Consider the following 25,621-nt stretch of genomic DNA (forward strand, 5'->3'; position numbering starts at 1 on the left):
CCTTCCTGCACAAAAGCAATCCTGCCTGTAACGCAGACACCATTGTACCGTGGCTCAAGGGTGCATCCGTGGACGCTGGGCAGTACACAGTGCCCCAGTGCTAGGAGGGAGCAGATGTGCGCCATATCTTAGCAGATAAGAAGCATCTGTACTCTCTGTACCACGCAACACAGCGCAGAAACTTGGATACCTGCCCTGCGTTGCGTGAAGAATTAGTAAATATACCCCTCTGTGTCTATCTGCCCCAGCCCCACAGAGACACGCCTGCGGTAGCAATGGAAGCTTATCTTACCTTGATGTTGCCTTAAAACTGCAATAGAACTAGTCTGTTTTGTTGCAGGACTGGCTGAAGTGTTATTACTGTGTTCAGACTTTACTGAAGATTCAGGTGTGGGTAACCGGGCAGGCTCAACATTTCCACATTCAAGAGGTCGATAAGTGCCACGAAACAAATGCTTTTTACAGCGCCAAGAACCAGCAAGCGGTTGGAAGCAAAGGCTATACAGAAAGATAATGTTATCAAAGCAGGTTCCCTGAGCAGAGACATCCTGGGACCAGCAGCTTGTCACGTACACAGCGGATTTCATCATCACAGGGCTGTGATGAAGAGTAACAACTCTCCACTTCTGTTCTCACTAGCAAACTAACACCTTCCGGACACGGAGAGCTCTACGTGTTAGAACACATGTACCTCTTATGCTACTGGAGCCGCCCAGTTATAGACCAAGGGCCAGATGCACTAAGCAATTTTCCGATGAGCCGTTTGCAACCGGGAAAATGCTTTTTCCGTTGTACCAAAGGCAAAATGCGCACTACCTACTCCTAAAAAATGAAAATGAAACTTTTTATTTTTGTTTTTGTTAGGCAGCATTACAAAAACAGAAATAAAAAGTTTCATTTTCATTTTTAAAAAGAAATGACAGACATGGTGGCCTGCTGACCACAGCAGGCACCACCCTTGAGATTGTGGCCGCTCCCATTATGTGGCAAGTTGCGACCTGCCTAATGAATATTAATGAGACAGGTCCCTTGCGACCCATTCAGGAATCACAAACATTGTCTGAGACACTGTTGTACCTCACACTTTGCCGTTTCCTAATTGCGAAGTGCAAAGATTCACACTTAGGAAATGGCAAACTGGAATCTTAGTCCATTGACCACAAGTTCCTGCAGAATTCCCCTGCTCACTGCCTGTGTTCGTCAGAAAGAACCTTTCAATACAATCGACATTTAAATTGTCTCAGTTGAGGGGCAAAGCACCCGGAGTCACCCGGGGATTTATGGTGGGCTTCAGCCCTTGTGGTGCCCAGCGTGGCAATCTTTGTTGGTGCCCACCTCCCAAAAAACAACTCCCCCTCAAATTCCATCACTACCATGATCCACCAGTGCCCTCCTTAGCCTTTAACCTGCATTCCGTTTGTTTTATAGTGCTTTTCATACCAGTGTAGGGTGTCAAAGCACTCCCTGTGCAGGCCACCCAGTTATGCAGGGCTGGCTTTAGCCCTTGTGGTGCCCAGTGCGACTGTCTATGTTGGCGCCCTCCGAAAAGACACCCCCTTCTGCAGAAATGTCATCACTACCACTCTCCGTCCGCGCCCCTCCTCACCCCTCTCTCACACGCATTTAATTTGTTTTACAGCGCCATTCATACCAGGGCAGGGTGTCAGTGCTCTACATTGTGCATAAATGAGACAGAGCCAATGAATCAAATTGTAAATCAGTCTATAGGAAATTTGACATGAGGCAGTAAGGATTTCAAGGTGCAGGAGTCACATGTCAGTCATACTACTAGGCAGTACATTTTAAAGGTGTTTGGTCTGGAGAAGCACAAACTCCGGATTTAAAACAGACCACAGTGGCTGGCTGTACGATTAATTCTGTATTTCTACCCAAATGAACCCTTTTTAGCAACATTACAATAATGAAAGACTTGGGAGGAAAAACATAACATTCTAACCTAGACCATGGAGTCTGCGTGCAGCTCTTTGGTGACAGGTTTTAAGGTTCTAACTTATGAACTGCAAGTAACAAAAGGATCTCTTTGACCAAAGCAGTAACCCACTGAGCTAGCCTCATAAAATACAGTTCGGTGATTTGCAATGTACACGTTCTTTGCAGCAGGTATATTAACCATCTAGGCTACTTTATGATGACTCAAAAGTACCACCAGACAGAGCTCAGAATGATCTCTCGCCAGCAGGAACATTAAACATCAGAGTTATCTCGAAATTTTTATTGTTGTCTAAAAACTGCCAGACACACAAGGAACTCTGCAGCAAGTGCTTTTTAAACCCCCTACTAATGTCTAGGAGGGCGTATATAGCTCAAGGGGTTCTCTGGACAACTGCATGGGGTTGAGGTCCTTTGCAAGAGGGCAGTAAGTAACTTCAGTTATGTAACAAAGGTAATGAAGGAACAACTCACATGACATGACTGCAGGTGTAATGATCACTGAGTCATTAAAGTGAGGATTAAAGGAAGATGCCCCTGGGGACCGAGAGGACAGTACACTTATTAGCAAGTACGGACAGAGTGGTTCTAGGCACAAAGAGCGCATCAGAGATGCCGCTGTTGTAGTGAACCTTCCACTCTACGTCATGATGTCATGATGCCGACTTATGCTCACAGTCAGCAGGACGAGGCAGTTCTAACAAAGAGTGTTAACCTTTATGTAAGAATTTGCAGTATGGGGCACCTGAATATTTTCACCTAATAATTTGCATAGTAGCACAAAAAAAACAAGCACTAGCAAACCCAGTAGGTCTAGTGTTAGCCGGCAGCCTTCCAGCAACAACTCTTTTGTTTTGTCATGGTTTTTGCAAAACTTTATTGTTTGGCAATAAACTTGGCCCTCATCAAGCTAAAAAATGATTTGCTACAGGCAAAAATGTTTTTTGGGTCTCAAAAAAATCACACATTTCCATTACCTGATTCTGAATTGAATGACTTTGTGTGTGGACGTGGTCCTTGTGAAGGAGCAGCAGGCTGTAGTCTCAGTGACGTCGGCCGATACAATGACCCTTAATGCACGCTGGAGTGGGAGGAAGAAAATGTGACTGACACCAACCATGGACCAATGGCTGATGCCGGCTGTTACTATGACCCTTAATGCAAGCTGGAGTGGGTGGGAGGAAGACAAATGTGACTGACACCAACCACGGACCAATGGGTGAACTCTGGCTGGAGCCTCTATCAGTAACTATGTTATAAACATCATTTTAGTAAAATCAAAAGGTCTTGGCAAACACAGACCTAAAAAAATTCAATCAGTCTGGTATTGGCTGCAAGCCTTTGGAAAGAAAGAAAGAAAGAAAGAAAGAAAGAAAGAAAGAAAGAAAGAAAGAAAGAAGAAAGAAAAGCAAAGAGAGGGAAAGAAACAAAGAAGGAAAGAAAGAAAGAAAGAAAGAAAGAAAGAAGGCACGTAGGACTGAAGCGGTCATTCACATGGCAGGTGAAGGCGGGTAGGACTTCAGCACTCAGTCACATGTCAGATGAAGGCGCATACGACTGGAGCAGTCAGTCACATGTTAGGTGAAGGTGGGTACGACTGGAGCAGTCAGTCACATGTCAGGTGAAGGCGGGTAGGACTTCAGCACTCAGTCACATGTCAGGTGAAGGCAGGTACGACTGGAGCCATCAGTCACATGTCAAGTGATGGCAGGTAGGACTAGAGCAGTAATTCACATGTCAGGTGAAGACGGGTAGGACTGGAGCAGTCAGTCACATATCAGGTAAAGGCGGGTAGGACTGGAGCAGTCAGTCACGTGTCAAGTGGAGGCAGGTAGGACTGGAGCAGTCAGTCATATGGCAGGTGAAGGCGGGTAGTACTGGACCAGTCAACCAGATGTCAGGTGAAGGCGGGTAGGACTGGAGCAGACAACCTCATATCAGGTGAAGGAGGGTGAGACTGGAGCAGTCAGTCACATGTCAAGTAAAGGCGGGTGGAACTGGACCAGTCAACCACATGTCAGGTGAAGGCGGGTAGGACTGGAGCTGTCAGTCACATATCAGGTAAAGGCGGGTAGGACTGGAGCAGTCAGTCACGTGTCAAGTGGAGGCAGGTAGGACTGGAGCAGTCAGTCATATGGCAGGTGAAGGCGGGTAGTACTGGACCAGTCAACCAGATGTCAGGTGAAGGCGGGAAGGACTGGAGCAGACAACCTCATATCAGGTGAAGGCGGGTGAGACTGGAGCAGTCAGTCACATGTCAAGTAAAGGCGGGTGGAACTGGACCAGTCAGCCACATGTCAGGTGGAGGCAGGTAGGACTGGAGCAGTCAGTCACATATCAGGTAAAGGCGGGCAGGACTGGAGCAGTCAGTCACATGTTAGGTGAAGGCGGGTAGGACTTCAGCACTCAGTCACATGTCAGGTGAAGGTGGGTACGAATGCAGCAGTCAGTCACATGTCAAGTGATGGCAGGTAGGACTAGAGCAGTAATTCACATGTCAGGTGAAGACGGGTAGGACTGGAGCAGTCAGTCACATAACAGGTAAAGGCGGGTAGGACTGGAGCAGCCAGTCACGTGTCAAGTGGAGGCAGGTAGGACTGGAGCAGTCAGTCATATGGCAGATGAAGGCGGGTAGTACTGGACCAGTCAACCAGATGTCAGGTAAGGGCGGGTAGGACTGGAGCAGACAACCTCATATCAGATGAAGGCGGGTGAGACTGGAGCAGTCAGTCACATGTCAAGTAAAGGCGGGTGGAACTGGACCAGTCAACCACATGTCAGGTGAAGGCGGGTAGGACTGGAGCAGTCAGTCACATATCAGGTAAAGGCGGGTAGGACTGGAGCAGTCAGTCACGTGTCAAGTGGAGGCAGGTAGGACTGGAGCAGTCAGTCATATGGCAGGTGAAGGCGGGTAGTACTGGACCAGTCAACCAGATGTCAGGTGAAGGCGGGTAGGACTGGAGCAGACAACCTCATATCAGGTGAAGGCGGGTGAGACTGGAGCAGTCAGTCACATGTCAAGTAAAGGCCGGTGGAACTGGACCAGTCAGCCACATGTCAGGTGGAGGCAGGTAGGACTGGAGCAGTCAGTCACATATCAGGTAAAGGCGGGTAGGACTGGAGCAGTCAGTCACGTGTCAAGTGGAGGCAGGTAGGACTGGAACAGTCAGTCATATGGCAGGTGAAGGCGGGTAGTACAGGACCAGTCAACCAGATGTCAGGTGAAGGCGGGTAGGACTGGAGCAGACAACCTCATATCAGGTGAAGGCGGGTGAGACTGGAGCAGTCAGTCACATGTCAAGTAAAGGCGGTGGAACTGGAGCAGTCAGCCACATGTCAGGTGGAGGCGGGTACGACTGGAGCAGTCAGTCACATGTCAGGTGAAGGCGGGTAGGACTTCAGCACTCAGTCACATGTCAGGTGAAGGCGGGTACGACTGCAGCAGTCAGTCACATGTCAAGTGATGGCAGGTAGGACTAGAGCAGTAATTCACATGTCAGGTGAAGACGGGTAGGACTGGAGCAGTCAGTCACATATCAGGTAAAGGCGGGTAGGACTGGAGCAGTCAGTCACGTGTCAAGTGGAGCAGGTAGGACTGGAGCAGTCAGTCATATGGCAGGTGAAGGCGGGTAGTACTGGACCAGTCAACCAGATGTCAGGTGAAGGCGGGTAGGACTGGAGCAGACAACCTCATATCAGGTGAAGGCGGGTGAGACTGGAGCAGTCAGTCACATGTCAAATAAAGGCGGGTGGAACTGGACCAGTCAACCACGTCAGGTGAAGGCGGGTAGGACTGGAGCAGTCAGTCACATATCAGGTAAAGGCGGGTAGGACTGGAGCAGTCAGTCACGTGTCAAGTGGAGGCAGGTAGGACTGGAGCAGTCAGTCATATGGCAGGTGAAGGCGGGTAGTACTGGACCAGTCAACCAGATGTCAGGTGAAGGCGGGTAGGACTGGAGCAGACAACCTCACATCAGGTGAAGGCGGGTGAGACTGGAGCAGTCAGTCACATGTCAAGTAAAGGCGGGTGGAACTGGAGCAGTCAGCCACATGTCAGGTGGAGGCGGGTACGACTGGAGCAGTCAGTCACATGTCAGGTGAAGGCGGGTAGGACTTCAGCACTCAGTCACATGTCAGGTGAAGGCGGGTACGACAGCAGCAGTCAGTCACATGCCAAGTGATGGCAGGTAGGACTAGAGCAGTAATTTACATGTCAGGTGAAGACGGTAGGACTGGAGCAGTCAGTCACATATCAGGTAAAGGTGGGTAGGACTGGAGCAGTCAGTCACGTGTCAAGTGGAGGCAGGTAGGACTGGAGCAGTCAGTCATATGGCAGGTGAAGGCGGGTAGTACTGGACCAGTCAACCAGATGTCAGGTGAAGGCGGGTAGGACTGGAGCAGACAACCTCATATCAGGTGAAGGCGGGTGAGACTGGAGCAGTCAGTCACATGTCAAGTAAAGGCGGGTGGAACTGGACCAGTCAACCACATGTCAGGTGAAGGCGGGTAGGACTGGAGCAGTCAGTCACATATCAGGTAAAGGCGGGTAGGACTGGAGCAGTCAGTCACGTGTCAAGTGGAGGCAGGTAGGACTGGAGCAGTCAGTCATATGGCAGGTGAAGGCGGGTAGTACTGGACCAGTCAACCAGATGTCAGGTGAAGGCGGGTAGGACTGGAGCAGACAACCTCATATCAGGTGAAGGCGGGTGAGCCTGGAGCAGTCAGTCACATGTCAAGTAAAGGCGGGTGGAACTGGAGCAGTCAGCCACATGTCAGGTGGAGGCGGGTAGGACTGGAGCAGTCAGTCACAAATCAGGTAAAGGCGGGTAGGATAGGAGCAGTCAGTCACATGTCAAGTGGAGGCAGGTAGGACTGGAGCAGTCAGTCACATGTCAAGTGATGGCAGGTAGGACTAGAGCAGTAATTCACATGTCAGGTGAAGACGGGTAGGACTGGAGCAGTCAGTCACATATCAGGTAAAGGCGGGTGGGACTGGAGCAGTCAACCACATGTCAGGTGAAGGCGGGTAGGACTGGAGCAGTCAGTCACATATCAGGTAAAGGCGGGTAGGACTGGAGCAGTCAGTCACGTGTCAAGTGGAGGCAGGTAGGACTGGAGCAGTCAGTCATATGGCAGGTGAAGGCGGGTAGTACTGGACCAGTCAACCAGATGTCAGGTGAAGGCGGGTAGGACTGGAGCAGACAACCTCATATCAGGTGAAGGCGGGTGAGCCTGGAGCAGTCAGTCACATGTCAAGTAAAGGCGGGTGGAACTGGAGCAGTCAGCCACATGTCAGGTGGAGGCGGGTAGGACTGGAGCAGTCAGTCACATATCAGGTAAAGGCGGGTAGGATAGGAGCAGTCAGTCACATGTCAAGTGGAGGCAGGTAGGACTGGAGCAGTCAGTCACATGTCAAGTGATGGCAGGTAGGACTAGAGCAGTAATTCACATGTCAGGTGAAGACGGGTAGGACTGGAGCAGTCAGTCACATATCAGGTAAAGGCGGGTGGGACTGGAGCAGTCAGTCATGTGTCAAGTGGAGGCGGGTAGGACTGGAGCAGTCAGTCATATGGCAGGTGAAGGCGGGTAGTACTGGACCAGTCAACCAGATGACAGGTGAAGGCGGGTAGGACTGGAGCAGACAACCTCTTATCAGGTGAAGACGGGTGAGACTGGAGTAGTCAGTCACATGTCAAGTAAAGGCGGGTGGAACTGGACCAGTCAACCACATGTCAGGTGAAGGCGGGTAGGACTGGAGCAGTCAGTCACATATCAGTTAAAGGCGGGTAGGACTGGAGCAGTCAGTCACATGTCAAGTGGAGGCAGGTAGGACTGTAGCAGTCAGTCATATGGCAGGTGAAGGCGGGTAGTACTGGACCTGTCAACCACATGTCAGGTGAAGGCGGGTAGGACTGGAGCAGTCAGTCACATGTCAAGTAAAGGTGGGTGGAACTGGACCAGTCAGCCACATGTCAGGTGGAGGCGGGTACGACTGGAGCAATCAGTCACATGTCAAGTAAACGTTGGTGGGGTTATGGTAGTTCGCCACTACAGGTGAAGGTTGGTAGGATTAATGTAACCCTCCACTTCAGGTGAAGGTCGGTAGGGTTATGGTACTTATCCACTGGTTGGTAGGGTTATGGTAGTTATCCACTTAAGGTGATGGTTGGTAGGGTTATGGTAGTTATGGTAGTTATTCACTTCAGGTGAAGGTCGGTAGGGTTATGGCAGTTATCCACTTCAGGTGAAGGTCGGGAGGGTTATGGTAACTCTCCACTTCAGGTGAATGTTGGTAGTGTTGTGGTAACCCTCCACTTCAGGTGAAGGTCGGTAGGGTTATGGTAGTTATCCACTTCAGGTGAAGGTCGGGAGGGTTATGGTAAACCCTCCACTTGGTAGTGTTATGGTAACCCTCCACATCAGGTGAAAGTTGGTAGGGCTATGTAAGTTAGTCGCGTCAGGTGAAGGTTGGTAGGGCTATGTAAGTTAGCTGTGTCAGGTGAAAGTTGGTAGGGCTGTGTAAGTTAGCCTCGTCAGGTGAAGGTTGGGAGGTCTGTGTAAGTTACCCGTGTCAGGTGAAAGTTGGTAGGGCTATGTAAGTTAGCCGCGTCAGGTGAAGGTTGGTAGGGCTGTGTAAGTTAGCCGCGTCAGGTGAAAGGTGGTAGGGCTGTGTAAGTTAGCCGCGTCAGGTGAAGGTTGGTAGGGCTGTGTAAGTTAGCCGCGTCAGGTGAAGGTTGATAGGGCTGTGTAAGTTAGCCGCATCAGGTGAAGGTTGGTAGGGCTGTGTAAGTTAGCCGCGTCAGGTGAAGGTTGGTAGGGCTGTGTAAGTTAGCCGCGTCAGGTGAAAGTTGGTAGGGCTGTGTAAGTTAGCCGCGTCAGGTGAAAGTTGGTAGGACTGTGTAAGTTAGCCGCGTCAGGTGAAAGTTGGTAGGGCTGTGTAAGTTAGCCGCGTCAGGTGAAGGTTGGTAAGGCTGTGTAAGTTAGCCGCGTCAGGTGAAGGTTGATAGGGCTGTGTAAGTTAGCCGCGTCAGGTGAAGGTTGGTAGGGCTGTGTAAGTTAGCCGCGTCAGGTGAAGGTTGGTAGGGCTGTGTAAGTTAGCCGCGTCAGGTGAAGGTTGGTAGGGCTGTGTAAGTTAGCCGCGTCAGGTGAAGGTTGGTAGGGCTGTGTAAGTTAGCCGCGTCAGGTGAAAGTTGGTGGGGCTGTGTAAGTTAGCCGCTTCAGGTGAAAGTTGGTAGGGCTGTGTAAGTTAGCCGCGTCAGGTGAAGGTTGGTAGGGCTGTGTAAGTTAGCCGCGTCAGGTGAAAGGTGGTAGGGCTATGTAAGTTAGCCGCGTCAGGTGAAAGTTGGTAGGGCTGTGTAAGTTAGCCGCGTCAGGTGAAGGTTGGTAGGGCTGTGTAAGTTAGCCGCGTCAGGTGAAGGTTGGTAGGGCTATGTAAGTTAGCCGCGTCAGGTGAAGGTTGGTAGGGCTGTGTAAGTTAGCCGCGTCAGGTGAAAGTTGGTAGGGCTGTGTAAGTTAGCCGCGTCAGGTGAAGGTTGGTAGGGCTGTGTAAGTTAGCCGCGTCAGGTGAAGGTTGGTAGGGCTGTGTAAGTTAGCCGCGTCAGGTGAAGGTTGGTAGGGCTGTGTAAGTTAGCCGCGTCAGGTGAAAGTTGGTAGGGCTGTGTAAGTTAGCCGCGTCAGGTGAAAGTTGGTAGGGCTGTGTAAGTTAGCCGCGTCAGGTGAAGGTTGGTAAGGCTGTGTAAGTTAGCCGCGTCAGGTGAAGGTTGGTAGGGCTGTGTAACTTAGCCGCGTCAGGTGAAGGTTGGTAGGGCTGTGTAAGTTCGCCGCGTCAGGTGAAGGTTGGTAGGGCTGTGTAAGTTAGCCGCGTCAGGTGAAGGTTGGTAGGGCTGTGTAAGTTAGCCGCGTCAGGTGAAGGTTGGTAGGGCTGTGTAAGTTAGCCGCGTCAGGTGAAGGTTGGTAGGGCTGTGTAAGTTAGCCGCGTCAGGTGAAGGTTGGTAAGGCTGTGTAAGTTAGCCGCGTCAGGTGAAGGTTGGTAGGGCTGTGTAAGTTAGCCGCGTCAGGTGAAAGTTGGTAGGGCTGTGTAAGGTAGCCGCGTCAGGTGAAGGTTGGTAGGGCTGTGTAAGGTAGCCGCGTCAGGTGAAAGTTGGTAGGGCTGTGTAAGTTAGCCGCGTCAGGTGAAAGTTGGTAGGGCTGTGTAAGTTAGCCGCGTCAGGTGAAGGTTGGTAGGGCTGTGTAAGTTAGCCGCGTCAGGTGAAGGTTGGTAGGGCTGTGTAAGGTAGCCGCGTCAGGTGAAGGTTGGTAGGGCTGTGTAAGTTAGCCGCGTCAGGTGAAGGTTGGTAGGGCTGTGTAAGTTCGCCGCGTCAGGTGAAAGTTGGTAGGGCTGTGTAAGGTAGCCGCGTCAGGTGAAGGTTGGTAGGGCTGTGTAAGTTAGCCGCGTCAGGTGAAGGTTGGTAGGGCTGTGTAAGTTAGCCGCGTCAGGTGAAAGTTGGTAGGGCTGTGTAAGTTAGCCGCGTCAGGTGAAGGTTGGTAGGGCTGTGTAAGGTAGCCGCGTCAGGTGAAGGTTGGTAGGGCTGTGTAAGGTAGCCGCGTCAGGTGAAGGTTGGTAGGGCTGTGTAAGTTAGCCGCGTCAGGTGAAAGTTGGTAGGGCTGTGTAAGTTAGCCGCGTCAGGTGAAGGTTGGTAGGGCTGTGTAAGGTAGCCGCGTCAGGTGAAGGTTGGTAGGGCTGTGTAAGTTAGCCGCGTCAGGTGAAGGTTGGTAGGGCTGTGTAAGGTAGCCGCGTCAGGTGAAGGTTGGTAGGGCTGTGTAAGTTAGCTGCCTCAGGTGAAGTTGAGTCATGCTTGGGCAGCCAGCCACATGTAGGCTTCCCAGGTGACTTACTTCCAGGTGTGTTCATTGGATTAGCAGTGGCAGAGCTCAGGTTAGCTCACTAGGTGCAAGGGCACTAGGCAGACTGAACTCCACTGAACTCCAATGACGGTGGTTTCTTACTACTCAACACTGGGTCAAGGGGTCATTTCTTTGCTTCCTTGGGGTCTGTGGCACCCTTGCTATACCACAGTTGATCAGTTAGATTTAATTAAAGTAAAAGCAGTTTACTAGTACATTCTCTTTATGCGAGACTTCCAGCGGCAGCAAGAAAGCTCTGTGAATTAAACACTCGCCACTGACATCTGCTGTGGCCCGCAGGACAAGTGTTCAAGTTCTTATAAGCCAAGCTCAGGCTTCCATCCATCCAAGATTGATACCCTGATTGCCATTAACTTTGGTACCAGTATCGGTTGTTATTTACAGTGCTCAGAAACTGAGGCAGAAAGCACTATGGGCCAGATGTATCATACAACCGATTTGTGATTCTCAAATAGCGATTTTTAAGAAATCGCTATTTCAGAAATGCAAAAAGGTATGTATGATTTTTGTGATTCGGTAATAGCGATTTCTTAAAAATCGCAAATGCTATTACCGAATCGCAAATAGAGAATCTGTCCCCATTGGCACCTATGGGCCTGTTGGCCCATACCTGCGAATTTTTAGCATTTCCAAAATTGCGATTTCTTATCCAGAAATCGCAATTTTGGAAATGCAAAACCCCAGGGTGCTGGGGGCCTAAGGCCACCTCTGCTGCACCCCCAAATTCTTTGGGGGACATGTGAGGTGCACACATGCCAAAAGGGCATGTGTGCTTTACATGTACATTTTAAAAATGCATTTTAAAATGCATTTTTAAATTTTGCACATGGTTACCACCAGGTTCAACCTGGTGGTAAATAGCGATTCCTAAATGCCCAAATCGCATTTAGGAACGGCTTCATACATGTGCCAAGAAATCGCAAATAAGGAATCCTTATTTGCGATTTCTTATTTAGAGAGTCGCAATTTGCGACTCTCTAGACAGGGTCGCAATTTTAAGGAATCGCTATATTATTGCGATTCCTTAAAATAGCGTTCAGAATGTCTTTCATGCATTCTGAACTGGCTTCTTGCATTCGCAAACAGGCATTCGCACCATTTGCGAATGCAAAAAACCTTGATACATCTGGCGCTATATCACAACAGGTAATTGAACAGCTTTCAGCTCAGGTTTAGACAAATGTGTAGTTTTGTTTCGTGTAACTTGGAATTGTTCAATTACTTGATGGTAACCTACGTTACTTATACTCCTGGTCATCAAAGATCGTACACCTGTAAAAACCGTGAGAGGGCGGTGGAAGTAATGTTGGCGCTTCTACGTCATTTGAATGCAGAGGTCCGTGGTTGACTACCTGTGCAATGTTGTAATCGGAGTAAAAACATCACTAGTAAATGGAGTCTGGCTACCTTAACCATCCAGGCCGCAAGGACTAGAGACGAAGGGCAGATTTAGAAGAACGTGACGCATCCGTAGTGATGCGTCTCTTTTCTTGCATCGCCCTTGGCCCACCTAACGACATCATGTGGGGCCGTATTTACAATACAGCTCGCCATGGCGGCCGTTAGAATAATAGCATCAAAGTTTTTGGTGCTATTGTGGTGCTTTGCTACACTGTAGCAAAGTGCCAAGTGGACCCTAGGTTTCTATGAGTGCGTCATTTTCACGCCTGCTCTGAACGTTAAAAAAATTACGTTAAAGTGGCGCAGGGAGGCACTAGGGCTTTGTAAAAGTGGCCCAAAGTGTTCAGTGGCAGGGAGTCACCTGACAGCTCTGGTCTACTAAAATGTCCATCGAAGGCTGGTGGGGCTGGGGCGTACACTACCCTACATCAGGCGTGAGCTAGACCTCTCATTAGATTGGCACAGCCACACCACCACTCCCCGCCTCTAGAGGTTTTGAACCTGGGTACCAGATGGCCTCCCTGGGCACAAGTTCTGCAGTTCTTGGCTTGTTTTGGATGTGTTCTTGTAACTGGTTGAAGTGATGTGAACGTGTCGCATTGTATGGAGTACCCGGACCGGAAACGAGGAGTCCTCGTGGCGTGGGGGCAGGTGGTAACACTAGTCTCACTTGTAAAGTTTCACAATGTCCCGAGAGTGCGGACTGCCTTTGTCCAAAGTCATTCCCAAGAAGCATAAATAAACAGAGCGTCGCACGCAGGCCCACTCAGCAGGCACCCGGCAGAGCTGATGCTACGACGGCCTGGCGACCAGGAACTAAGATGCTGGTGAGTGAACCCTGTGCCTGACGCCCCTCCCCCGCCCCCTGGAAACCTGAGAGGTGCGGGTGAGCAGCCCACAGCTTCAGGACCATTGCACAACGACCAGCACAGGGCGGGGCTGGTGTGAAGTAACTCAGGATACAAAGGAACCTGATTTCCGCTTCCCTGAACTGGTCCCATGACCGAGAGCCCAAGAGCAGCGGGCGGAAACTGCAGACATTTGCATAGAATTTGGAAGGAAAGTCAGTGCGTCCCCTCTTTGTCCCGACAGTGAAGGCGAGATGAAGGAATGCAGGAAGGGCACCTGCGGTTGCCTAGCAACTGGTAGTTTGCATCATGTACCTGTCACTCTGGCCCCTTTAATCACAGAGAGCAGGTGTGCGCATGTCCCTGGGGAGGCTGAAGCGGGAGATTCAAACAGATGGCATCACGTCTTGATGGAATCTTCAGATTACTTACTGTAATCTTCATTACTCCGATTTCGAGGTCCAGATTACGGTCCTCCACCAAAACACCCCGACACAGCACCCGCTTTCACTTTTAACTGGAATGTTCCTCAATTTGCCTATTAGGTCCTGACTTTTTTGAAGCTTTTCTATTCACAAGAAGACATAGGGTGGGTGGGAGGGATCGTAGGTACTGGAACGAGGAATATGTAATCGGAGTAGTGAGGATTACTGAGAAGTAATCTAAACATTATTCTCATCGTGCATTATTTGTACCCGGCATAATGTTTCGTAGGAATACCAAAGCTTTAATGTATTCGTTGTAAATACATTTAAAAAAATGAATTTACCAGAAATATATTCCAATCAACAGAAAAAATAATGAATTCCATAGTTCTTACTAAACAAAAGAGATATCTGTCTCAAAGTTCACTGACGGATTTCAAAACCTTTGTATCAAAATGCGAACCAGAACCTTGAGCCATAGTCAACCTGTAACGATTCACAAACCCTGATGTTTTTGTCCAAGTTCCCATGTCTGTAACAGAAGCCCCCGCACACACCAGGTATGATCCTGCGTGGGACCTGGCAGAGAGGGACCAGGCTTGGGGCCGACATCATAGCTTCTACAAATCGCCGACCCACCGTCGGAAAGGACAATTTATATCCTATTTTTTGGAGTTTCAAAATGAACAAAGATTCACAAATCCCGAACGGTGACGCTCTATGTAAATATATGTTTAACACCCTTACATCTTCCTGTTCTAACACAGGATCAAGACATACCTTAGGGAGAACTATTTCCTGAATCGTTTAAAATTCCGAGTTTATTTTTGGAATGACATGAGGGCCTAATCTCAAGGTATTCTAGGGAAGGTTACTCGCCGCTGCCATCAGCACACTGAGACGTCTTGCCGTAGTGATTGATGTCAAAAGTACCACTGTAAGGCCAGACATTCCCTCAGCACTCTCGAAATGAAAATGTCTATTCTTGGGAGGGAATTCCTAAGGGATGTAAACACTTTTCTGCCTTGGGGCTTAGGGCTGCAACTGACCAACTATCATCAAACCCTCCTGCAGAACTGAAGAATAACCTCTGAGACACAAGGAACTGGGGACACGTAAGATTGTTGACACTACTTATCAGAAGAACCCCAATGATGATTATAAGTTTTCCTAGTGGATTCCCTCCTGGAAGCCTGAACTGAGGCAAATCCAGAAAAGGAAAGACCTAAACTCCTAAGCAGGGCGGGCTCTAGGGCGGTGCGACCGGTGCCACGGCACCGGGCGTTCTAATGGTTTTAAAAGCTCCTGCTGCCCCCTTCCTTGCCTCCAGCAACTTTAAAAAATTGAAATGCCAAGATAACTCTGGTGATGAATGGACCTTCTGGAGATAGCTCGAGTTTTGTCTAGCAGACGTTTTAACTCATCAGATCACAAAGTGCATATATTGTAACTAGGTCAGAGGTTACTGCTTTTGTTGGAGATATCCTTGGTTACTTGCAGTTCAATGGTTGAAATCCTAACATAGACAGTGAGCGGGAGCTGCCATCATACAGCTGCGTGGAAACTGCAGGGTACAGGTTATAGCCTCTTGATTTTTTCCAGCCTTTCATTATCCTGATGTTTCAAGAAGGGTTCATTTGGATAGAAATCTATTCTTATTAGTAAAAACAACCCCCAACTAGGGTGATACTTTGTGCTTCTCCAGGTCAAGCACTCTTAAACCAGACACGTGATTCCTACACCTTGGAGTCCTCTGTCTTATGTAACATTCACTGATTCATTGATTTACACACATTTGATTGGTTGTCTCTGTAATGTGTGTGCAATGTAACATACTTTGTCACCCTACGCTGGTCTGAGTGGTACTAAAAAAAATACTCAAATGCGTCTGCGAGAGAGTGGTTATGGAGACTTGAGGGGCATCATTAAAGGGAGTTAGTGGGGGAATCCGTGGTGGAGGTGGTCACTCGGGGGCGCCAACAAACATTGTCGCACAGGGCGCCACCAGCACTAAGGCCGGCCCTGCTCCTAAGCCCTTCCCTTTCATCCCCCGGACCCCTATTCATAGACACTGAAGCAACATCAGAGGCAGGGACAGAGGAAACAGAGGAGAGGGCTGCAGAGGAAGACATCACATGCACCTATTGAAATGTCCTTCACTAGGGAGAACCACAGCCTTCCTGGCACTTAGGGACAAACCTGACTTCCACCCGCTCCATCCAGATTTTACATATTAGGGAAGGCGAACATAAAACCCTCCAGCCACTGACTCAATAGTGTATCTCTCATAATGGCTAAAGGGTCCTTGATTCTGGAGAAGGAACTTGTGATGCTCTTCAAATAAACCTACTTCTCAATGCCCAGACCTCTTGGATATTTGTAGAAGGATTGTTGTCGAAAATGTGAGATTCTGTTTCAAGGGAAAGACTGTCCTCAGAGAAATTTCTACTAAATTGCCCTTCCTTTGAATGAGTATTGCTATGAGAGACTTCAGATTTTCTTTGAGCCCATTAAAATATTCTGAGCTTGCACCCGTTTATGAATGGCAGTAGTCACAGATTTTTGTTAATATTGCTTAATTTGTTTTGCTCGGCACCCTCGGCTGATGACTCAATTTCCTGCCCCAGTAGAAATAGATTGATGCATAAATGTGTATTTTAATTTCTTGTTGGTTTACATTTGCTGACAATGTTTTTCTTGTGAAGGCAGGGAACAATTCTATACTATGAAAACTGCTCACTGCCCCTTGTGGTCAGCACTGGCTCTGCACAGCAGCCGCGCTGCTGTGCAACATGTCTAAAAGACATTGACAAAGCCACTAGCTCTTGCATAGGTAGGACCTATTGGTTTTTGCCAATGCTTGCTGTACAATTGCAGCCCAGTGCACTCTTGATGCCAGCACATGAACGTAAGTGCCCCTGAACTGCATCTGAAAACAAACCGGCTCATGTTCCGCTTGTCTCTGGCAAATGGCCATAAGCAGTTGTGGGCCACAGCACCAGACACTCTTAAATGGATGTTCTCCCTATACCAAACTATCGGGGACCACTGCTCTGTGTGATGAAAGGGAGACTGCTGATCCACATGATATAAAAAGGAAAAACATTTATAGAAGGCCATAAGCAGTGTGTTTTCGGAGGACAAAGTTTACCTTGGTACGGAAACACACAAAAAAGAAACATTAAGTACAAGACAACAGTGACCCCTTCACACAGCGGTATGTGCCAGACTTTCTTAGAATTTCTTTGATTTCGTAGACTTTCTTTGCCTTTCTAACTGTACAGACTCCATTCTAATCTGTTATTCAATTTATACTTAGGGCCTCATTATGAGTTTGGCGGTCTGTGGACTGCCATGGCAGCAGTGGTGGTCCCACCGCCGCAACTTTGGTGGTCGGACTGCAGGATTGCGAGTTTGGCAGTTGGGCCGCCAGAAGACTGCCAGCGGACCACCAGCACCGCCATAGTCAGCGGGGCAGACACTGCGGCAGTCGTGACGGTGGCGGCCAATGTTAGAGATCCCAGCGGTGGGATTGCCATTGAAAGCTTGGCAGTCCTGCAGGTTGTAATGGATGTTGAACAATTCTTAGTTCTCGCTGCTTGCTTTCCTTTGAGGTAGACCTTATGTTAACTTTCTCACCTTAATTGATTTACTGTTGAGACATTGATTGCTATTGATTAACTAAACAATTTTTACCTTCTGCAATGCTCTCAATTGTGAATAAAGCTTTAAAGTTTAAGTTGGAACTCTGTCATACATATGTGTATTTGAGGGGCTTGGACTCAGTCTTATCATGACTCAGATAGTCTTGATCCTATGCATCAACCCTCTTACTTATTTCAATTACAGGGCTGACAATGTTCACGTCCCCATTGACAGGCAGCAAGCTGAAGGATGCAGGGAGCTGTGATGGAGGCCTTGTGAGGTTTCACAGGCCAGGATGGTAACAAGTCCATGTCATGGTGAAGGCAACGTTGGTGTCCCCAAGTATACTGGTTTGGGTGGTAGACTGGTGAATGTTACAGCAGTCTATCCAATACAGAGTAAATCCTAAAATCAGTCAATTCATTGTTTTGCTTTTAAAGTAATTTAACTCATTGCCTGTTTGCACTGTATCCAGATGCACTAATTTGACCCGGGCTCATTAGTGCACATGGAAAACGTTAAACTGTCTCTGCAGCGTGTGTTTTTGATCAGTGGTATGTGCTCACGTGCCGTTTTGCTCAGACTTATGTAGCCACGCCCACACAAACCACACAGCACAAATCATGCCTACATTACATCACACCAAATGCTTCCTTGGAGGAGCAGTACAACATATTGTAACATGCTGATGAACTGAAATTGATAGCTGTTAATCCAGTATCTGTCAATCATAGAAAAGGAAACATTGAGAGACAACTCATCACTCCGGAAGCTCAGTACACACAGTTATTTGGCAGAGCAGTAAAATGACAGAACTCACTAAGGCCAGATGCACTGAACTTTGTTTATGGTTGCAAACAGTCCACATTGCTGTTTGGGACTTTGAAAAGCATTTTCTACTATGTACTAAACCCATTTATGAGTCAGTAACATTTTACAGTCTCCTAAAATGAGCTTGTGACTCCTTACTTGTTCGCTGTTTGGAAGGGTCCAGGAGTCCACTGCCAACTCTCAAACAAACATTTCTAAAAAAAAAGAAAACTTCAGTTTTAAACAAAGCCTATTTCGATTAAGGAAAACTGGCTAGATTTTAAAAATAAAAAGCTGACTTTATTTAAAGGCTTTCCAAGACATGGAGGTCTGCCTACCTAGCAGGCCACCCCCCCCCCGTCATGGTCACCAGCTGGAGTGAGTCGCCATTTGCAAACTACCTTATTAATATTATAAAATTGCAGCCAGTTTTTTTTGCGACCACTATATGGTACATTGTGTCATAGATGAGGTATACAGTTATGAGTTTGTCCTTTTATACCCGTAGACACGTGGAAAGAGCAACACCGTCCAGATATTTTCTGTATCTACCAGATAAAGAAATACAAGTATGGGTTGTGAAAAGAGACCATGAACCAAGCTTACGGTAAAACATTTTTTATTAAAACAGTTTTATTGGACAATGTATGTTAAGGAATTGACTTTTGAAAAGAGAACATATCTTATGAACTCAGATAATATGAAAGATAATGCAAACTACATTTATGCCAATGAATCACTTTTTTTTTTTACTATTGGAAGGTACATAGGTAGGAGATTTTGTACAGGTTTATATATGTGTAGGAAAGTACTAACCGATGAGCAATGTGGTTAAAGTAATTTTGGTGGCAGCCACAATGTACATCCATGACGTCACTGTTCCATTGTTACTGCACAATGATGCTGGGATTTTTAAAGACGTGTGTCTACAACTCCTTCCTGAAATAGAGCAGTGTTGGGGTGGTCCTGATGATACAGGGATGTTAGTCCAGATCCTGAGGACCCCTTGCCATGTTGTTTCTTTTTTATACTCCTTCGCCTTCAGTCTGATGTCTATGGGTGTGCCAAGGACCACCAGAGATAGTGAGCTCCTGTGCAAGATAATTGGGGCCGCAGGTTTTGATGGTTTTGTACATGGTGCCGCTGGTCTCGAAGTTGGTGTTGGCTGGCACGGGGAGCCACGGGAATTCCATCGGGGTGGGGTGATGTGAATAAATTTCTTCAAGCCGTGGGTGACATGTGCTGCTGCAAATAGACAATGAATTAGATTCAAAGCTCCATATCAAACCTCTGCTCATAGATATGGATCCCAAATTTGAGTTTTTAGTTTCATGCCTCACTATGTGGGAACACAGGGATCATGTCTAACATCTCAAATAGGTACGAAGGATCATGACAGCATATACACGCCTGCCTAAAACTCAAAAGGTATGCTCTGTTATACTTAATGCCACTCCTTGCCAATACAAAAAGGTAATGCATTTGCAATGGATTTCTAGTTTTATGCCTTTATCTGGTCCCCCGCCAAAAATATTTTGCATTTATGATTGTCTTTGATGGCTCAGATGCATTTGAGTAAGGGATCTTCTTTGGGTGAATTTACAGATTATTGCTCCAATTCCCGTTGAATTGTGGCTTGCTCTGCCAGTGGGTAAAAGAAGTAATGGACAAGGTAATGATCAGACAAGTGTTTATTTCCTATACCCAGGACAACTCATGCGACTGAATGTACATGGAAGCTCACCAGCCGCTTCTTACACTTTCTAATACAGGTCCTTGGATTGATATCCTGAGGAGACCTACAAACAGCAATAAAGGTTGAAACGTGTCAACAACTTTTAAAAAGAAAAGAGGGATTTCTTCATATTTTAGATAGATTGAAATAAGGCAAGAATTATTCAAATCCAATACTCAAGAGGTTTGTCACTTCATCCCCTGATACTCTCCAAGCACTTCATCAGCTCAAATTCTCCGAACACTCCAAAGAAATACCACGGCTCCCCAAACCTGGCCCGAGGTTAGTCACATCTCCATTGGAGAGGTTCGAGCAGATGGCTAAGGGCCTGATTAAGAAGTTGGCGGACGGGTTACTTGTCACAACAGTGACAGATTTCCTGTCCTCCAAAATATAAATCCCATAGGATATAATGTGATTTACATTTCATCAAATGGGATATCTGTCACCACTGTGTTGAATTAACCTGTTTGACGAGTTCTAAATCAGGCAGTATTTTTTGGAAACACAAGTGCCTTGAAATCTTAAAACACTTCTTATTGCTTGCGTCCATCCTTTTTCAGGGTTCTCAGGAATCTCTAAGTAAGAGAAGCCCCTCCCTCCATCAACAAAACTGCGAGCCCATGCCATCATGGCGCAAAGTTTCAAGCAATTCATGCGCCTCCTTCCCAACCAGAGAGGTGACGTTGAACCTCCGGCCGAGCACAGGCCTCTTCCGTCTTACTTAGCAGGCTTGTTCCTAGGCACCTTCCCTCTGGCTTTGACTCCTTTGACTTTTGCGTACCCCACAGTCAGGCCTCCAGGCTCGGCACCACGCCTACCCACCTATATTTTATGGATGGTCACGGGTTAAGGCGGGCCGTGGTGGGGCTGTGATGCTCATGCTTCTCGACATCTCTAAAGAACTTTACACCACCTAACATAGGACCATGATCTGAGCACTCCGGAATATGGCTTTAGTAAACTGCCTTCTTCAGGACCTGGCATCCGTTGACTCATTCTATACTGACGGTAGTCAGAAGATGGAAGTAGAATCGATCAGTGAATGATGGGCCAGACTAGAGCACGAGGTACACCAAAGGCTCTACCACCATACCCAACTGTGGTGCCCGTCAACATCTCTGTCTTGGGGTGGCCATGCTCTGGTCCACGGACGGCTTCTTCCAGCAGTGCACGACCACTCACAGATACAACTAAGGCTCCCAGATTTTCATTTCTGCTGATTTCTTTCAAACATAAACACAAATCAAAAGCAGATGATTCCCTGGCAAGAAAGCTAAAATACAAAAAGAAGGTGTTCTTCTGAATGACCCTCTGCGATGTCAGTCATGAGTCCCCGGTGAGCATCTGTGCAGATGGGTGGATTTGGGACTAGAAAAGGCGTGATTTATGTTAAATAACTACAGATGTGCACATGCTTGTAGTCTCATGTTGGTAGATCACTGGGTAAATGATATGAGAATGGCTTTAAGCGCTAAGCCGGCTCTCGTCAACTGGGTTCAGGATACTAATGGCAGCTTGTGAACGTCTCTTATGATGAGGGTGATGTGTCGGTAGAGGATACGGGTGCCTAGCTTCAGGGCGCTTCTTTCTGACTGCTAACTTAGGGCCTAATTTAGAACTCAACAGACAGGTTACTCCATCACAAAGATGAAATATAAATCGCATGGGAAACAGTGGGATTTCTTAGCCGTTGTGAGGGGTATCCCGTCCACTGAAGTCCGAATCAGGCCTTGGCCCATCTGATTCTACTCCTGAAGGCTGAAGGTGGTTTCTAGCCACTGTCGATCACTGGCTTCTTGGCACGGAAGTCTATCTTGCTTGTGAGTGAGGCCTTGCAGGTGGTGGAATAAGTCAACACTCTAAATTTCCACCCGCCTGTCTCTCTTTGCAGATTCACAGAGGCAACAGTGGTGGTGCAGAGTGGGCCAAAGTGGAGGGACATGGCTCAGGGTGGGGGCAATGTACCACTTCCGGGTCACTCAGCTACAATCAAGCCGAAGCCTGGTCATTGGTCTCACAACCACCTAGCACGTGACCAGCCATGATGGGAGTAGCAGGCACAGGGTGGCCAGCTATCTCAACACTTCAAAGACGGACCCTGCCTCCGGGAGTAAGGCGTCAGATACAGAGGCTGCCCCATCTCTACAGACGGATGTGTTTTTGGAATTCTATCCTGGGTCCCAAAGTTCCAGTCCTCTGTCTAGCTCGGCTTCGCCCGGACCCTGGCTCACCAATACCACATCGCATGTACTTGCACTGTGCTGCCCTCTGCTGAAGGTGTCAACTGCTAGTAATTACACACTCCAGAGTTACTGGAGTAATATAGGATGGATAATAAGGGGCGGGGTAATTAACAGCTGTTAACGCCCAGCAGTGCGCAGACAATGACGCTATTAGGGCCCAGACCCCAGTCTCACCCGCCACATCCGTGCCAATCGGTTTAAAGTCCACTCTCCAGGCTTTCAATAAACTTGGAAGGCAGACACACACCAAGAGGTCCTGCCTGCATCTACCCACTGACGTCATTTAGGAGTCGACCCCTCGCTTTCCCCGTGCGACCCCTGGCAGTGACTTTGCGACCCCCGCCCTAAAAGGTGGCAAAATCAGTGTCGGTGAAAGGGGCGATGGCCTTGTCTCCAGTTTCCTTGCTTTCTGGCAATTTTGTATGACACTAATAGTCAATAATATGCTATCGTATTACTCACTGTTAGAGTAATAAAGGCCGGAGTACAATTAGCTGGAATATGACCCTCTCTGGCAGCTGGGGTAAGTACAGCATGCTTTTAAATGCATGCTGTGTGCGTCAGTGAGTGTTTATGTGAGAGTGTGTGCATGTGTGCGCATGTGGCATCTGTGTGAGTGAAGGTAAAGGTCAAATGGCGTGTGATGTCACTTCCACTATCCCTGATATTTTGGTGAATTGACGTCACGATTCTACCTTCTCACTGCTGGGCCAATCTCTGAATTCCAAAGAGGTGCTAACTCAATCAGTTTTTCTGATGGAGTTTAGCTGTTGTGAACTGATTATGTGACGCTTACTCCCTTAATGACAGAGCTATTTAAAAAAGCTAAAAAAAATACCCAGCATTAAAGCCCTTGGATGGGACGCCGCCACCCTCTGCAGTCAGCACTGGTGGAGGAGGAATTATGTGGCAAAACCCTCTGGCCCCGGACAGCGGCATCGAACCGCCCTGTTATTGTCAGTAATGAAGTCAGAGGCTCAGGGTCCGGTCAGGGCGATCCCCGCGCCAGGCACCGGTGGGGGCTCCTCTGATGTGCACAGGAGCCAATGGAGGGCTGATGTATTGAGGCCCCTCGCCTCCCCTCCAGGGTGCCACCTAATTGTGGGCTATGAGGTAAATACATAGCAATGCGAGCCGGCTGCCAAAAATGAGCAATTTTCTCCAAGTTAATCCCCCGCTAGTGACGCAACGCAGCCAAAACCTCCCCCCGGATTTGTGCGACGCTCCTTGTAAAAGGCTGAAAGCTTCATTACATTCGGGGAATTAAGACCGAAAACTCCGCTCAGCCCCTCCAAAGGGCCAAGCCGGCACAGGGCGCAACTGGCACAGGGCGGAGTAGAAAGCTGGGGTTTGCAGCAGAGTTCAGGGGTGCCAGGGCAGTAAAATCAGGTTGTGTTCTCCCTTCGGGGCGCTTTGTTACCAGCCTGGCAAAATAACAGGTATATAGTGCTAACAAAGGACACATCAGCTTCCAGGCGCAGTCGCCCCCTGCCCCGGATACTCTACGGAGGGAGGCAGCATTCACCAGGCCACAGGTGATGTCAGGGGGCAGGCCTCCCTCCCTGGGGGTGCAGGTTGAGTTGCCAACTTTTTCAGGAAAAAAATACCAGGGATTTGTTTACATTGTGCTTTTCTGGGACAGCCCAGAGCTGTCAGGTGAAACATAATGTGTGTAAAGTTCTCAGCCTTCTCCAGTCACATGGCGGCTCCTCTGATGGCCCTAATAGTCTGAGATTCGTTACACAGCTCTGGACTACTTTTAAACTGATTTCTTTATGTCTTTTCTACTTTATGCTTCAAAAGGAGGAGAAAATACCCAATTTCAATGCTTTCCACAATATTTTCACCGGCCCGGACTGGGCAGGAATTCCAACAGGCAGCTGTTAACCTTCGGTGCGCGTCTTGTGAGTCCCTGTAACGCCCCACTGCCCCCCCCCCCCGAGATACTTCAGACACCCCGCACCCCACACTGGGTGGTTCCAGCACCCCTTCTTATACTCACCTCCTCAAACACTTACTTTCAGGCATCCGTCCAAGAGCATTACAATGCATAGGAACTGTGATGCTGCATGCAGTGGGGGCGGGGTCAGTGGGAGTGGGGTCAAAGGTGTGGCTAAATAAAAACTATATATTCTGTACGTTTTTTTGTCTTTCACCCTCGGGTAGCTACATATAAAAATAACTTTCAGCTTAAATGAAAAATAAATAAAAACATTTGTTATGTATTGGGAACTCCACTATAGCACGTGGTGAAACCTCTGTTAGTTAATGCGCTGCAGAGGTCCCTCTGTAACCAGAGAGCCATAGAATTAAGGGGATGATTAGAGTTGTGGATTTGGCTGTCCGGCCGTCAGTCTGGCGGACCACTGTATTACAAGTTTGGCGGTCGTACAACAAATGACCGGCAGCAGTCTGCCAGGACCGCCAGGCAGCACACGCCGCCACGAGGAAGCACAACCAGGCCGGCGGAGCGTGTGTTTCCTGTGTTTCTGCCGGACACATTATGAGTTTGCACACCGCCACTGTGACCGTGGCGGTCCAATCACCAAGTACAAGCTGGCGGGAAAGGACATTATAAAGGGAGACACTCACCTGCAGGCAGCCTTACGCTTTCAGTGCCACCATGGAGCCCTTCACAGAAATGTCATGCCACTGCTGCAGATCATCGAAAGACAACGAAATCCACGCCGCTGTGGACACCAACAACTGTAAGTGCACACATCTACCTGTATCATTAACCTTAAAAACAGCTTGTAGCGCCAGCTTACACATCATAGGGGGGCAGGCCACGGGCAGCAGGTACACATCTCAACCTATGCACACTCTAACATACATGAACACGGACGCGTACACAGTCACATTGCACACTACACAAATACACACAGCCACACAGCACAGGGACACTGAAGGCTACACAACATTGTCACTCACATCAACAACAACACACCTACAGCACATATACAAATACAACTCAGACACTCTCATTCCACACTGGCCAGAGACTGTCCTCACATACAACACACATATGTATCGATGTGGCATGGAACACAAACACCACCACCATTAAACAGCCCTGCAATGGACATACACATCACAGCACAATGGAAGGACAATGGCATGCACAAAACACAGAGAGACAAATAGACAAAGAACACTATGCCAACTACACCTGCACAATTGTGAAGGGGCAATCTGGGACACCCAGGGAAGGAGACTGCACTGGGGCATATATCACTTTAAACAGGCCCCCGAAACAACACGTGCACAGGAAATGGCCCCACACGAGTCTCAGGGGCAAACAATATTAAACCCAAATGTCATGCACATCTGCACAATGGGGAAGGGCAAGTCAACAAAGCACATACAACTCCTACTGCATGGGACATATCCATAGCAGTCACGCCGCTCCCTGTACTTCATGCACTTGTATGTCATCCACCAGGAGAGTACACTTCATGTGTGAATTCCCAAAGTCGGGTATTTTGGGAAGGGTACGCTGGACTGGAGGTTGGAGTGACAGTAAGGGAGCCTCCTGTGAGTTGCAGCCATGTAACTCCCTGTATTACGCACACCACACTGATGCTGTCCTCCTAGGTGAGCACACTTCAATGATTTGGTACCCAGGGGTATTTTGAGGGGAGTACACTGTTCTGGTGT

General features: G+C 48.3%; 1 long non-coding RNA gene across 1 annotated transcript in view; it reads right to left on the reverse strand.

Moving 5' to 3' along the window:
- Positions 1-18,200, reverse strand: part of LOC138260856 (uncharacterized) — a 111,441-nt gene extending 93,241 nt beyond the window's left edge. Inside the window, exon 1 of the long non-coding RNA XR_011199028.1 lies at positions 18,143-18,200. This is a non-coding gene — a long non-coding RNA (uncharacterized lncRNA). The remainder of the gene's footprint in view (positions 1-18,142) is intronic.
- Positions 18,201-25,621: the final 7,421 nt, after the last annotated feature.

This window comes from Pleurodeles waltl, chromosome 10, assembly GCF_031143425.1.
Source record: "Pleurodeles waltl isolate 20211129_DDA chromosome 10, aPleWal1.hap1.20221129, whole genome shotgun sequence".
Taxonomy (NCBI): Eukaryota; Metazoa; Chordata; class Amphibia; order Caudata; family Salamandridae; genus Pleurodeles; species Pleurodeles waltl.